Genomic DNA, 15,159 nt, shown 5'->3' with positions numbered 1-15,159 from the left:
GCTTAGAACACATCAATGTGATCTGGCAACAAATTCAATCAGCTAAAAAGGAGAGGAAGGAGCTCCATGTGACATTCCTGGATTTGGCTAATGCATATGGTTCAGTGCCACATGAACTACTTTGGGCAGCATTTGATTTTTTCAGTGTACCGATGACAATAACAAATTTAGTGAAAGCCTATTTTGGAGATTTACAATTCAGTTTTTCAACTTCAGAATTCAGCACTACATGGCAATGCCTAGAGGTTGAAATAATGGCAGGATGCACCATTTCTCCACTGGCTTTTACCATGGCAATGGAAGTAATCATTAGGGCATCAAAATGGGTAGTAGGAGGAGAGCGCTTGGCTTCTGGAATGCGACTACCACCAATTCGAGCATACATGGATGACATGACAACCATGACTACAACAGTAGCCTGCACTAATCGATTATTGGGCAAATTAACCAATAACATTGAATGGGCACGAATGCAATTCAAGCCCACTAAATCAAGGAGCATCTCTATAATTAAAGGCAAAGTAGTAGATAAAACATTCTTCATTAATGGTGAGGCAATACCAACAGTGTCTGAGAAGCCAGTGAAGAGTCTTGGGAGATGGTACGACGGGGATCTAAAGGACACAGTTCGTGTGGGAGAAGTTAGACAACAAGCAGTGGAAGGGTTGAAGAGCATAGACAGCTGCGCTCTACCAGGTAAACTAAAACTCTGGTGCTTTCAGTTTGGTCTACTGCCGAGGTTGCTGTGGCCACTGACTGTGTACGAGGTTTCTTTGACAACAGTAGAGAAGCTGGAAGCTTTAATCAGTTCATACATCAGGAAATGGTTGGGAGTTCCACGCTGCCTCAGCAGAGTGGGACTTTATGGTAAAGGAATACTGCAGCTACCAGTCTCTGCTCTAACCGAGGAGTTTAAGTGCGCCAAGGTCAGACTGGAAATGACTTTAGTAGAGTCACGCGATAAATGCGTAAGGGAGGCAGCACCTGTGTTGAAAACTGGAAGAAAGTGGGCGGCAAAGAAAGCTGTGGAAGATGCAAAGGCTGCCCTTCGAATTGGTGATATCATGGGGCAAGTTCAGCATGGAAGAGGGGGTCTTGGTTTCAGTTCAACTCCTCCTACATGGCACAAGGCGGCCCCAGCTCAAAGGAGGAAGCTGGTAGTCAACGAGGTGCAAAAGCAGGAGGAGAGGATGAGGTGTATAAAGGCCATTTCCCAGGCCAAACAGGGAGAATGGATGAGATGGGAGAGTGTGGAACAACGCAAGATTGGCTGGCAAGACCTATGGTCAATGGAACAGAGCAGGATCAGTTTCCTCATCAGGTCAACATATGATGTTCTCCCATCACCACAGAACCTAAACCTCTGGGTAGGAGAGGATCCCTCATGTCCTTTGTGTTCAACACCTGCAACATTAAGGCACATTTTGACAGGATGTAAGGTGGCTCTTAGCCAAGGACGGTTTACTTGGCGCCATGACCAGGTGCTGCAATGTTTGGCCTTAGCATTGGAAGACAAGCGTAACATGACCAATAAGTTGCCACCTGTTCCATCAAAACATTACACACAAAAGACAACATTCCTCCGCCCAGGAGAGCAACCACCAAGAAAAGGTGTTAAAACCAATCCTCGCCCAGGACAACTGGAAGCTGCTAGAGACTGGAATATGCTGGCAGATGTTGGTCAACGGCTTATTTTTCCACCTGAGATTGCCACCACTAACCTTCGACCAGATATTGTCTTGTGGTCTGGATCAGCACGCCTTGTTCACCTGGTAGAGTTAACAGTGCCATGGGAGGATGCTGTAGATGAGGCGTATGAGAGGAAGAAACTGCGGTATGCTCAACTAGCCACTGAAGCGGAACAGCGAGGATGGAGAGTTCGGGTTTACCCAGTGGAAGTGGGTTGTCGAGGATTTGTGGCACACTCTACAACCCGGTTTCTCAGAGACGTCGGATTCAGTGGCCAAGAGTTGCGTCGCACAGTGAAGAACTTATCTGAAGCAGCAGAGAGGAGCAGCAACTGGCTGTGGTTGAGACGGAAAGATTCTGGCTGGGGACAGGTAAGTAAGCTGGGCTGAGTTGAGTGGGGGATGGAGGGGGGTGATGCTGGGACGCCAGAATCACCGTCGAGCCCTCTTGAGGTGTCGTGGGCTAGTCGACGAAACACTGAGGATGGAAGGTGCCCACTTGAAAACCCCAGAGATGTACCCTACTTAGCTCAATCCAGACGGTTGTCATGCTGATGCGCTGGGGAGGCCGCACTTTGGTTGATCCCCGGAGCCAGCATCGCAGCCGTTGTGTGTGCTGATGCGCCAGGGAGGCAAAATAAGCTGATCCCTGGAGCCAGCATTACACTTCAGCCATTAACACCAGACAGAAGGATATCTACATCATCATATGGAAGGAAACGTAAATGGATGGAGACACATATGGATCACATTAGTTTACTGTAAAGCTACGTCTTAGTTGGTGCTTATCTTGGCGAGAGCCGAGTTCAAATCAGCATGAAGTTTTAACATCTACTCTCGTGTAATGGAAATCATGAAGATCTGGATACGTCCAGTGACTGCTGTGAATAGTGCAGCTGGCAACAAGGGAAAGACCTTGTGACAGCCTGGAGAGACAGCTGACAGGAGGAAAGAGACCCCATTGGGGCTGGTAAGGGTTAGCTACCCTTGTCGGCAGTATCCAGCTCTGTGTTTACAGGATGCTGGAGACACCCGCCCAAGGCTTCTAAGAAATTAAAGAGAAAAATACCCCTAGAGTCTGCGAGAGCGGGGGCGGAAGATGACTCAACGTTGGACAACACGGTTAACGACTTAGGAACGGAAACGGATATGAGTATGGAGAGTACTTCACAAAAGACTAGTTCAAGATCTGCAGTTAACAAAGACATGGAACTCCAGGTTTGTGTCTGCGGCTGGAGCAAGGCGACAACGGTCAGGGGTTTGAAGATTCATCAAGGGAGAATGAAATGCTTGAGGGAGAAGGGACAAGGGCCTCGCATTGATCAATACTTCTTACGAAGTCAGTCAAGTCAGTCGAATGAAATCCAGCGACAGGAAGCAAACCACAGTTCGCAGGATATCAGCACCCCTGTCATAGATGTGAGGAGGACTTGCATGGACACAGTTAGTGATGAACCTAATGATCCTTGTGAACCCGGTCAGACAAACCAGCATAAGAGAGAAAAGAACCTCAACGGGCACAAGCCTGGAGTTAAATGGCCAAGAGCTTGTGAGAAAACTGCATGGGACACAGTAAACACAGATCTCTGCGTTGCATTGGAAAGATTAAGTGGAACAGTTGAAAAGAAGCTGGATAAATTTGGGGACATCATCTACGCATATGGAAGTGAGAGGTTTGGAGTTGAAAAAAGGAAGGAAAAAGTACAAACTATTCCTGGAAAGTCTAGACGGCAGCAGGAGATTGAACGCTTAGTTAGAGAAAGGAGACAGCTGAGGAACCAATGGAGAAGAGCAGAACAAAGTCAGAAGGAGGGACTCAATCTCTTACAAAGGGTCATAAAAGATAAGCTTGCAACATTGCGCAGAGCTGAGCGCCTACGGAAACGCTACAAAAAGAAGGAGCGTGCGAGAGCTAACTTTTATAAAGACCCATTCAAATTTGTAAAGAAGTTATTCACCAGTGAGAAGAATGGCACACTAAAAGCAACTAAGGTTGAGCTGGAGAGATATTTGGAGGAAACACATACAGATTCAAAAAGGCAGGAGCCTATGTCAATTCCGTCAGACATCCCACCTATCAATCCACCAGAATACCAAATGGAGGACTGTGCACCTAAGTGGAAAGAAATAGAGCAAGCTGTGAAAAAAGCAAGGGCTTCATCATCTCCAGGGCCTAATGGAGTTCCGTACAGAGTGTACAAGAGTGCTTCAGGAGTTCTACGAATTCTGTGGAAATTGATGAAAGTGACATGGGAAAAACAGGTTGTACCAAGAGCATGGCGCCGAGCAGGTGGAGTCTTTATACCTAAAGAAAAAGATTCTACAAGCATCAGTCAGTTTCGTCCCATTTCCCTATTAAACGTAGAAGGCAAGATTTTCTTCAGCATTATTGCTCAGAGATTGTCAGCTTACCTATTAAAGAACTGCTTCATTGACACTTCAATACAAAAAGCGGGCATTCCAGGTTTCCCAGGTTGCTTAGAACACATCAATGTGATCTGGCAACAAATTCAATCAGCTAAAAAGGAGAGGAAGGAGCTCCATGTGACATTCCTGGATTTGGCTAATGCATATGGTTCAGTGCCACATGAACTACTTTGGGCAGCATTTGATTTTTTCAGTGTACCGATGACAATAACAAATTTAGTGAAAGCCTATTTTGGAGATTTACAATTCAGTTTTTCAACTTCAGAATTCAGCACTACATGGCAATGCCTAGAGGTTGGAATAATGGCAGGATGCACCATTTCTCCACTGGCTTTTACCATGGCAATGGAAGTAATCATTAGGGCATCAAAATGGGTAGTAGGAGGAGAGCGCTTGGCTTCTGGAATGCGACTACCACCAATTCGAGCATACATGGATGACATGACAACCATGACTACAACAGTAGCCTGCACTAATCGATTATTGGGCAAATTAACCAATAACATTGAATGGGCACGAATGCAATTCAAGCCCACTAAATCAAGGAGCATCTCTATAATTAAAGGCAAAGTAGTAGATAAAACATTCTTCATTAATGGTGAGGCAATACCAACAGTGTCTGAGAAGCCAGTGAAGAGTCTTGGGAGATGGTACGACGGGGATCTAAAGGACACAGTTCGTGTGGGAGAAGTTAGACAACAAGCAGTGGAAGGGTTGAAGAGCATAGACAGCTGCGCTCTACCAGGTAAACTAAAACTCTGGTGCTTTCAGTTTGGTCTACTGCCGAGGTTGCTGTGGCCACTGACTGTGTACGAGGTTTCTTTGACAACAGTAGAGAAGCTGGAAGCTTTAATCAGTTCATACATCAGGAAATGGTTGGGAGTTCCACGCTGCCTCAGCAGAGTGGGACTTTATGGTAAAGGAATACTGCAGCTACCAGTCTCTGCTCTAACCGAGGAGTTTAAGTGCGCCAAGGTCAGACTGGAAATGACTTTAGTAGAGTCACGCGATAAATGCGTAAGGGAGGCAGCACCTGTGTTGAAAACTGGAAGAAAGTGGGCGGCAAAGAAAGCTGTGGAAGATGCAAAGGCTGCCCTTCGAATTGGTGATATCATGGGGCAAGTTCAGCATGGAAGAGGGGGTCTTGGTTTCAGTTCAACTCCTCCTACATGGCACAAGGCGGCCCCAGCTCAAAGGAGGAAGCTGGTAGTCAACGAGGTGCAAAAGCAGGAGGAGAGGATGAGGTGTATAAAGGCCATTTCCCAGGCCAAACAGGGAGAATGGATGAGATGGGAGAGTGTGGAACAACGCAAGATTGGCTGGCAAGACCTATGGTCAATGGAACAGAGCAGGATCAGTTTCCTCATCAGGTCAACATATGATGTTCTCCCATCACCACAGAACCTAAACCTCTGGGTAGGAGAGGATCCCTCATGTCCTTTGTGTTCAACACCTGCAACATTAAGGCACATTTTGACAGGATGTAAGGTGGCTCTTAGCCAAGGACGGTTTACTTGGCGCCATGACCAGGTACTGCAATGTTTGGCCTTAGCATTGGAAGACAAGCGTAACATGACCAATAAGTTGCCACCTGTTCCATCAAAACATTACACACAAAAGACAACATTCCTCCGCCCAGGAGAGCAACCACCAAGAAAAGGTGTTAAAACCAATCCTCGCCCAGGACAACTGGAAGCTGCTAGAGACTGGAATATGCTGGCAGATGTTGGTCAACGGCTTATTTTTCCACCTGAGATTGCCACCACTAACCTTCGACCAGATATTGTCTTGTGGTCTGGATCAGCACGCCTTGTTCACCTGGTAGAGTTAACAGTGCCATGGGAGGATGCTGTAGATGAGGCGTATGAGAGGAAGAAACTGCGGTATGCTCAACTAGCCACTGAAGCGGAACAGCGAGGATGGAGAGTTCGGGTTTACCCAGTGGAAGTGGGTTGTCGAGGATTTGTGGCACACTCTACAACCCGGTTTCTCAGAGACGTCGGATTCAGTGGCCAAGAGTTGCGTCGCACAGTGAAGAACTTATCTGAAGCAGCAGAGAGGAGCAGCAACTGGCTGTGGTTGAGACGGAAAGATTCTGGCTGGGGACAGGTAAGTAAGCTGGGCTGAGTTGAGTGGGGGACGGAGGGGGGTGATGCTGGGACGCCAGAATCACCGTCGAGCCCTCTTGAGGTGTCGTGGGCTAGTCGACGAAACACTGAGGATGGAAGGTGCCCACTTGAAAACCCCAGAGATGTACCCTACTTAGCTCAATCCAGACGGTTGTCATGCTGATGCGCTGGGGAGGCCGCACTTTGGTTGATCCCCGGAGCCAGCATCGCAGCCGTTGTGTGTGCTGATGCGCCAGGGAGGCAAAATAAGCTGATCCCTGGAGCCAGCATTACACTTCAGCCATTAACACCAGACAGAAGGATATCTACATCATCATATGGAAGGAAACGTAAATGGATGGAGACACATATGGATCACATTAGTTTACTGTAAAGCTACGTCTTAGTTGGTGCTTATCTTGGCGAGAGCCGAGTTCAAATCAGCATGAAGTTTTAACATCTACTCTCGTGTAATGGAAATCATAAATGCTTTTAAAACAAAATGTATGTCTGTATGCATGAATGTCATCTTTAAAAGAAATGTAAAATGAATGAAAAAAACGAATGGGTGTAAATGTAAAAAATGTAAAATCTCAATAAAAGAGTATTAATATCTGATACGTCCCCTATCAGGGGACCATATATTAAATTGATTTTTGGAATCGGGAGATGGAACAGGGGCTTGCTCCGTCCACTCCACGCATCGGCCCGGTATTGCAGTACCTCCGGGAACGGTGCACACCTTTCTCTAACGTTGGTCAAAGTCAGATCTGGATCTCTACTGTGAGCATTTTGTCTACCCCTGCTGGAGGGAGAGTGCCAGTGTTGATGCAAGTTTTCCCGCCGTTTTACTTCTTTTTTTTTTCTTTCTCTCTTTCTTTCTTTCTCTCTTTCTTTCTCTCTTTCTCTCTTTCTTTCTCTCTTTCTTTCTTGCTGTCTTTCTTTCTTTTATTCACATGTGGTGATGATGTAGACAGCAGCAGGTTGTTTCCTGGGAGCATGCAGCTAACCAGACAAGTGTGGTGGAACATGTCCCTATGCCAGGACCTTCTTAGCAAGCCAGCCAGCCAGCGAGGCACAGTTGTAGTTACCCAAGGCACCTTGCACAGCATAGCAGCTTGGCATGACTATTTGTAAGACGCACTCCGCCAGTTTATGTTTTGTTTTTGGTGTTATGTGTGTGTTTTTGCTTTGTTTTGTTTCCTCCTGCTTAAATTGCACATTTCCCCTCTGGAAGCAGCAGCCCGTTTTTTGGGGGTCTGCTTGTGCTTGGAATTTTGCACCCACCTTTGAATCCCCCTGTGCCGTCCGGGCTGGGGGGCCCCGGGCAAGGGCCAAGTCGCCATCGCTTCTCGGCCTTTTGGCTAAGATCAAGTGTAGTATCTGTTCTTATCAGTTTAATATCTGATAAGTCCCCTATCAGGGGACCATATATTAAATTGATTTTTGGAATCGGGAGATGGAACAGGGGCTTGCTCCGTCCACTCCACGCATCGGCCCGGTATTGCAGTACCTCCGGGAACGGTGCACACCTTTCTCTAACGTTGGTCAAAGTCAGATCTGGATCTCTCCTGTGAGCATTTTGTCTACCCCTGCTGGAGGGAGAGTGCCAGTGTTGATGCAAGTTTTCCCGCCGTTTTACTTCTTTTTTTTTTTCTTTCTCTCTTTCTTTCTTTCTCTCTTTCTTTCTCTCTTTCTTTCTTGCTGTCTTTCTTTCTTTTATTCACATGTGGTGATGATGTAGACAGCAGCAGGTTGTTTCCTGGGAGCATGCAGCTAACCAGACAAGTGTGGTGGAACATGTCCCTATGCCAGGACCTTCTTAGCAAGCCAGCCAGCCAGCGAGGCACAGTTGTAGTTACCCAAGGCACCTTGCACAGCATAGCAGCTTGCCATGACTATTTGTAAGACGCACTCCGCCAGTTTATGTTTTGTTTTTGGTGTTATGTGTGTGTTTTTGCTTTGTTTTGTTTTCTCCTGCTTAAATTGCACATTTCCCCTCTGGAAGCAGCAGCCCGTTTTTTTGGGGTCTGCTTGTGCTTGAAATTTTGCACCCACCTTTGAATCCCCCTGTGCCGTCCGGGCTGGGGGGCCCCGGGCAAGGGCCAAGTCGCCATCGCTTCTCGGCCTTTTGGCTAAGATCAAGTGTAGTATCTGTTCTTATCAGTTTAATATCTGATACGTCCCCTATCAGGGGACCATATATTAAATTGATTTTTGGAATCGGGAGATGGAACAGGGGCTTGCTCCGTCCACTCCACGCATCGGCCCGGTATTGCAGTACCTCCGGGAACGGTGCACACCTTTCTCTAACGTTGGTCAAAGTCAGATCTGGATCTCTCATGTGAGCATTTTGTCTACCCCTGCTGGAGGGAGAGTGCCAGTGTTGATGCAAGTTTTCCCGCCGTTTTATTTCTTTTTTTTTCTTTCTCTCTTTCTTTCTTTCTCTTTCTTTCTCTCTTTCTTTCTTGCTGTCTTTCTTTCTTTTATTCACATGTGATGATGATGTAGACAGCAGCAGTTTGTTTCCTGGGAGCATGCAGCTAACCAGACAAGTGTGGTGGAACATGTCCCTATGCCAGGTCCTTCTTAGCCAGCCATATACTCTGGCTTCTCTTCAGTTCGAATAAATCTTTCTAAGACTAAGGCTTAGAGGGTAGTGGCATTGCCCGCTCCCTCCGAGGGTCTGTGAGAGGTTTGTTCGGGTGAGGAGGAACAGAATTTTTTTTATTTTTGACTGGCTTTCTTCAGCTCGGCAACTTTTTGGAAGACTAATGCTCAGTCTGGTTTTGGCTTGCCCAATCCAGGCCGAGGGTCTTTCAAGATTTTGTTGACTGTTGAGAGCAGTTTTTTCTTTTTCAGACGGTTCCCGTTTTTTTCTTTTTCAGGCGGTTCCGGCTTTTCCAGACGTTCCTGGAGTTAGAGAGAAGGAGGACCTACCATCCAGACGACCTTTGAGGACACTTTGATGACCTAGACGACCTCATCCCCAGCCCTTGATTGTAATCGAGATCCAGACCGAGAGAGCAGCAGGCGCCCAGCAGAGGGCGCCATCTGGGAGGAGCAGAGGGCGGCCCCAGACCCCGAGGAGGCGTCACAGCCACGATTCTTCCTACGTGGTCTCGGTGCCAAGCAGCGCCCCCTACTCCGCCAGGGAAGGACACCGTTCACCTGGGGAGGGGGTCCCTCTTGCAAGGCGACCATCTCCTCAGGGACTAAAGTAATAGTTCCTTCAACTGCCCAGATTTGCTGCTTACGTTGTCTCTTTTCCGTAGAGAGAGACAACCCGGACGTCCAGAGGCTTCTCCCACCCCAATCGGAGGAGCCAGCTGAAGGATGGCGTTCCGGCCAACCCAGGAAACCAGGAGGCACAATGCGGTGCGCTTCACAAGAAACAAGCAAGATGAAACGGAACCAGGACTGACGAGACTGGAGTTCAGCCGGACCATTCTTCAGAGGGGTATGGGTTTTTCCCCTTCTGACTTGAATTGTTTGGTGAAATTGCCAGGGCTTAAGGAAGTGTTTGAGGTCAGTTTTAGGAACCCCCAAAAGTTACAAGAAATGTGGTCCTTTTGGGGGGAGAATAAATATCTCGCTCCATACAAAGAATTTTGTGTGGATGCACTGACAGACAGAGAAATGAAAGTTGTTACTGTCCAATTTTTCAATGAGGCTGTTAGCGACTATGATATTACAACATGGCTTAACCGCTATGGGAGGGTGTCATCAGAAGGGAGGAAAATTACAGATGAAGATGGGGTTTGGACAGGAGCCAGAAAGTGGCTGGTACGCCTTAATGTTGATCCATCGGGCATTGGAGGCGTCCGCCACATTCCAAACTCCATAGTGTTAGGGCCCAACAGAGGGCTGGTATTCTATAATGGGATGCCAAAACTCTGCAGGAAATGTGGGGAATTAGGACACCTGACGGCCGCGTGTACTGTAGTCAAGTGCAGGAACTGCGGCGCCCCCCACGAGACCAGCCACTGCAGAGAAGAGAGGCAGTGCAATTTGTGTGGAAAGAAGGGGCACCTGTTTAAGGACTGCCCCTCTTCCTATGCCAACATGGCCAGAGCCAGCAAGGCAAACATGAACAAGCCTAGGCCTGAGCAGGAAGAGGGAGCAAGTAACAAAGATCAGTCCACATCACCACCAACAGTATCCAAGACCCAGACTCCAGCACCACCATCATCACCAGCACCCCCTCACCCCCCCGCCCCCGAGACATGTCCCGTTTTACGAGGACCCCTTCCCCCAGCCCAGAGAGAGAGTACAACAGCCACTCCACTAGCTCCTCCAGTAGCTCCTCTGATGCAGAACACGAGTCAGGGAGGGAGCCCGGACCCAGCAGCGGCCCCCCCCTGAGTAGGGCCCTCTCAGCGCCAGCACTCCCCCTCGGCTCTTGTTATGACGCCATAAGGATTGAGTCCGTGGGGGAGGAAAGCAAAAGCGACAGTGAAAGTGAGAGTGAGAAGGAGGGGAAGGGAGTGAAGAACCAGCAGAGGGTGGGGAAAAGAAAGGGTAGAGACGAGGGGGGGAAAAGAAAGAAGATCAGGATCAAAGACAGCAAGTTGCAGGTGGCCCCCATAGATCCAAAACCAGCTAATGTCCACACAAAGTCCCCAGTCTTGCCCTCGCAGGCAGAGACGGAGGCGAGTGGGACGGCTACACTGCCGCCTAGTGGGCAGGTAGCAGCCAGCCAGGGCATCCCCAGCCAGCCTTCCCAGTCGTTGGCACAAACCCTAGCACACCTCGCAGAAGAGGTGTTCACTAATGCACCGAGGGAGAGGTCGGGGTCAACACCTTCCCTGACCAGCAGTACCTCTGTAGCAATGACCCTCTTCAAGCGAAGGGCCTCCCTTCAAAGCATCCTTGACCCCCTCCCTTGTATGGGCAAAACCAGGGGCCCCCTAGAGGTCCTCCTAGATACAGCACTGGAGGACATGGGAATACCCCTGGACGCGGTAAGCCAGAAGTCTGCTAACAGCTCCAATTCAACAGACGGTAACAGCCAAAGAATGCTGTCTGTCATAACCCCCCCCCAGGACAAAGCTGACCCACACGTTCCGAGGGGCCCTGAGCAAGTTCCACCAGACTTACCTTGTGGGGAGTTGAATAGCCCCAACAACTCCACGTACTGTGCATATAAAGACGGTGCTTTCTTGGACGAGGCAGCAGTGAGTACCTTCTCAGGGGTGATGGGAGTTGCAAATAAGCCCAAGCCCCCTCGAAGCAAGCGTAGAGCTAAGAGTAGGAAGAGTGTCCCGACCTCCCAATCATAGTCGCTATGGGGTGGACGCAGCGACTCCTTTTCTTGTTAGCTACCCTGATGGCCCTGATATGTGTGTCTGTTAATGTCAGGAGCATCAGGGAGACACAAAAAAGATTTGATGTACTAAACTATCTAGCTAACTTGAAAGCAGATCTCATCTTTCTGCAGGAGTGTGGTATTTCGTCGAGCCCTGATTATAGGGACCTGAAGGAGAGTTGGACCCTGGGGGACTCCTTCTGGTCGGGCTCCAACATAGCCAGAGCTGACGGAGTAGGTATCCTGTTTAAAAACCCATTTATTACCTCCCGCAGCAGCAGGGAGGTAGAACCTGGTAGAATTCTGAGCGTGGATGTGACATACAACAACACTCCCCTCAGACTGGTCAATGTCTACGCACCCACTAACCAAAACGAAAGAGTTCAATTTTTTCCACAGCTGCGTCCACTCCTGCTGGGGAACGTACCCGTCATCGTGTCAGGTGACTTCAATTGTGCTCTGAGGGACGTAGACCGGAGCAGGCCACGCAACGACCGCTCTAGTAGAGTTTTGTCCTCCGTAATATCTGATTTCTCCCTGTGTGATGCAGGTAAGGACCTGGTGCCTCCCTTTACCTGGGTGAGCTCATCTGGGACCTCCTTCTTCCGTATAGATCTCGTCCTGCATACCAGCTCCCTTACGAAGACAGCAGTAGACACCCAGGCCATCTTCTTCTCTGACCATAGGCTCCTGCAGGTAACATTGCAGGTCCCTCAGACCTCCCAGATGGGGTCAGGGGTTTGGAAATTAAACACCTCCTTACTCGATGACCCCTCCATAGCTGCAGCCTATAAGAGCAGGCTTGTTGAGTGGACCACTTTGCGTGACCTATTCAACTCCCCTATAGAGTGGTGGGAGATGGTCAAAATCAGAACTAAGGGTTATTTCATAGCAGCAGGCAAGAGGAAAGCAAAAGAAAGGAGGGCCAAATATAAACACCTGAATGCTGCCCTCCAGCATCTGAGCCTGCTTCAGCTTCGGGGGTTCCCTGTAAGCGACGAGATAGCCCAGACCAAGCTAGATCTTTCAGTGCTTTGTAGGGAGGAACAACGAAAGGTCATGCACAATGCAAAAGTGCAAAAAATGGAGGAAGACGAAAAGTGTACTCGCTTCTTCTTCCAGAAAACGAGGGAGAAGTGGCACTTGATGTCCTCCATGCTCGACAGCAGGGGGAGGATAGTAGAGGATAGTGAGGGAGTGAAAAAAGTGGTAGAGAACTTCTATAGGGACCTATATAACATCAAAGCTACAGATGACACCCTGATAGAGTGGTTCCTGAGCCAGTTGGAGCCTGACTCAGTGCGGGACGACGAGGAGGAGGAGAAGGACCCAGAACTCACGCTGGAGGAGCTCACCCAGGCGGTTAAGACCATGAACACCGGTAAGACGCCAGGTCCAGATGGCATCCCGGGTGAGTATTACCATCTTTTTTGGGACATGCTAAAAGTCCATTTAGCGGAGGTCTACAGAGCGGTCTACAGGGAGAAGCGGTTGGGCCCTTCTATGCGGGAGAGTGTAATTACTCTCCTTCATAAGAAAGGGGAAGTTAAAGATCTACGGAATTGGCGCCCAATCAGCCTCCTTTGCGTGGATTACAAGATACTAGCCAAAGCTCTGATGCTCCGGCTACAAGTACACCTCCCTTTGGTCATTGGCCCCGACCAGGCTTGTGGCGTCCCAGGGAGGTCCATCACGGATATTTTAATGTTAACAAGGGACATTCTGGCTTATTCTAGAGAACGGAAACATCCCCTCTGCCTGTTCAACCTTGACCAGGAGAAGGCGTTCGATAGGGTAAGCCATGAATATATGTACAAAGTGATGGACCAGATGAAATTCGCTCCTGGACTTAGGGAGTGGGTTAAAACCATATATACAAACATTAGTACCCGAGTCTTGGTGAACAGGTACCTGACTGGTAAAATATCTATCCAGTCAGGGGTCAGACAGGGTTGCCCACTATCCCCACTGCTATATGTCGTGTGCATTGAACCCCTCCTGCAGGCAATTCGTAGGGATACCAATATAACTGGTTTCCAGCTGCCTGGATCCAACGGGGTCCAGGTCAAAACAACAGCATATATGGACGATGTGTCACTCATTTGCACCAACACATCGTCGGTACCTCGGATTAGTAATATCCTTGAGAAGTACTGCACGGCGACCGGGGCAGTGATTAATAAGTCCAAGAGCGAAGTCTACGTGTCTAAAAATTGGCAGGTAGATAGGGAACTGTCGGACATGTACCCTGTCAAAAAGGACAAAATCAAGATTCTGGGCCTCATTTTCGAGAACAATAGCTCGGGGGCCCAGAGCTGGACGGCGGCCATTAACCAGGTCCGTAAAAAGATTGGCGGATGGAGCACAAGATCCTTAACAATGACGGGTAGAGTATTAATAACCAAGTCTATACTGTTCCCCATCCTCTCTTATGTAGGAAAAATCTTTCCCCCAGACAGGACCACCAAAAAAGTGGTGGACCGCATTATCCACCGCTTTATCTGGGGCAGCAAGATGGAGAGGGTAAAGCGAGCCACCCTGAGTAAAGCCGACAAGAAGGGAGGTAAGGGGGTCCCGGACGTTGTGCAGCTCACCCGAGTGCAGGGGCTCACGCAAACTATCAAGAACATCCAGGCCCTGGACAGGAAGGTATGTTACATGAATCGTTTCTATTTTGCCACCTGTCTCAGGGCCTTGGGCCTCTGCACTATTGATAACACCGTGCCGTACTCCTGGGACCCCCCATTGTATTATAGAACCTTAAGGGACACTATATATAAATTGGGCTTAGATAAAGCAAAATTGGCCTCCTGGGAATACAAGGCTGTAACTAAATATCTTGCCGCTTCCCAGGAAATTGAAAAAGTAGCTACTTTCTCCCTCACCCAAAGCCAAAAAATCTGGGAGAATGTGTCTCACAGCTGCCTCAGTAATGTCCAGAAGGATATAGCATGGAACACCGTCCACAGTGCATTCCCCACTCGAGCGTTCATGTTCAGGAGGGGACTAGCCCAAGTAGAAACATGCCCCTATGCAAAGTGCCGCAAGAGAGAAACACCAGCCCATATCTTCTGGGAGTGTGATGTGGCTGGCAGTGTCTGGCTCTCTGTCTCTGTCTTCCTAAACAGGTTTGCTGACACGGCCAAGATGACCGCTGAGACTGTGCTCTATGGGCCTGCGGGAGGAATCACTACCAGCACAGCTAAGTGCGTTTGGCGTGTCATCAATGTTGTCAAGCAGATCCTGTGGGAAGGCCGTAACGTCTGTGTCTATCACAAGCAGGAGCTAGACACTATCACCACGACCAGAAGGGCACAAACTCTTATCAAGGACTTTGTAATTCTGGACATCCGGACCCTCGGGAAGGACAAGGCCTGCGCGGAGTGGAGGATCGCCGGACTTCAGGACGTGAAGATGGAATAAAGGAAAAAACTGGAACCGCTAGCTCCTAGGAGCGGGACTACGGGGCACCGCTAAGCCTTTTATTTATTTTGTCATGCCAGCATTCCGCCCTTTTTAGCTGGCATGACCGTTTTTTCAACGGTGCCCTGGTTTTATGTAGTCTTTTTGTTTCAGTTTTATTGACTTTTATTTGATTTACGTTGAATGTTTTATTTGATTTTGTTTT

The 15,159-nt window shown here is 48.7% G+C and overlaps 2 non-coding genes and 1 pseudogene across 2 annotated transcripts; all 3 read left to right on the top strand.

The window, feature by feature from the left end:
* Positions 1–6,813: 6,813 nt before the first annotated feature.
* Positions 6,814–6,968, top strand: LOC131738696 (U2 spliceosomal RNA; annotated as a pseudogene).
* A 599-nt stretch (positions 6,969–7,567) lies between these two features.
* Positions 7,568–7,758, top strand: LOC131739238 (U2 spliceosomal RNA). The gene has a single exon (XR_009330405.1). It is a non-coding gene; the product is annotated as a U2 spliceosomal RNA (small nuclear RNA).
* A 580-nt stretch (positions 7,759–8,338) lies between these two features.
* Positions 8,339–8,529, top strand: LOC131739112 (U2 spliceosomal RNA). The gene has a single exon (XR_009330279.1). It is a non-coding gene; the product is annotated as a U2 spliceosomal RNA (small nuclear RNA).
* The last annotated feature ends 6,630 nt before the right edge of the window (positions 8,530–15,159 follow it).

Source organism: Acipenser ruthenus, chromosome 10 (genome assembly GCF_902713425.1).
Source record: "Acipenser ruthenus chromosome 10, fAciRut3.2 maternal haplotype, whole genome shotgun sequence".
In the NCBI taxonomy this organism is placed as follows: Eukaryota; Metazoa; Chordata; class Actinopteri; order Acipenseriformes; family Acipenseridae; genus Acipenser; species Acipenser ruthenus.
The sequence above is the reverse complement of the archived record's forward strand: the minus strand, read 5'-3'. Positions and strand labels throughout refer to the sequence as shown.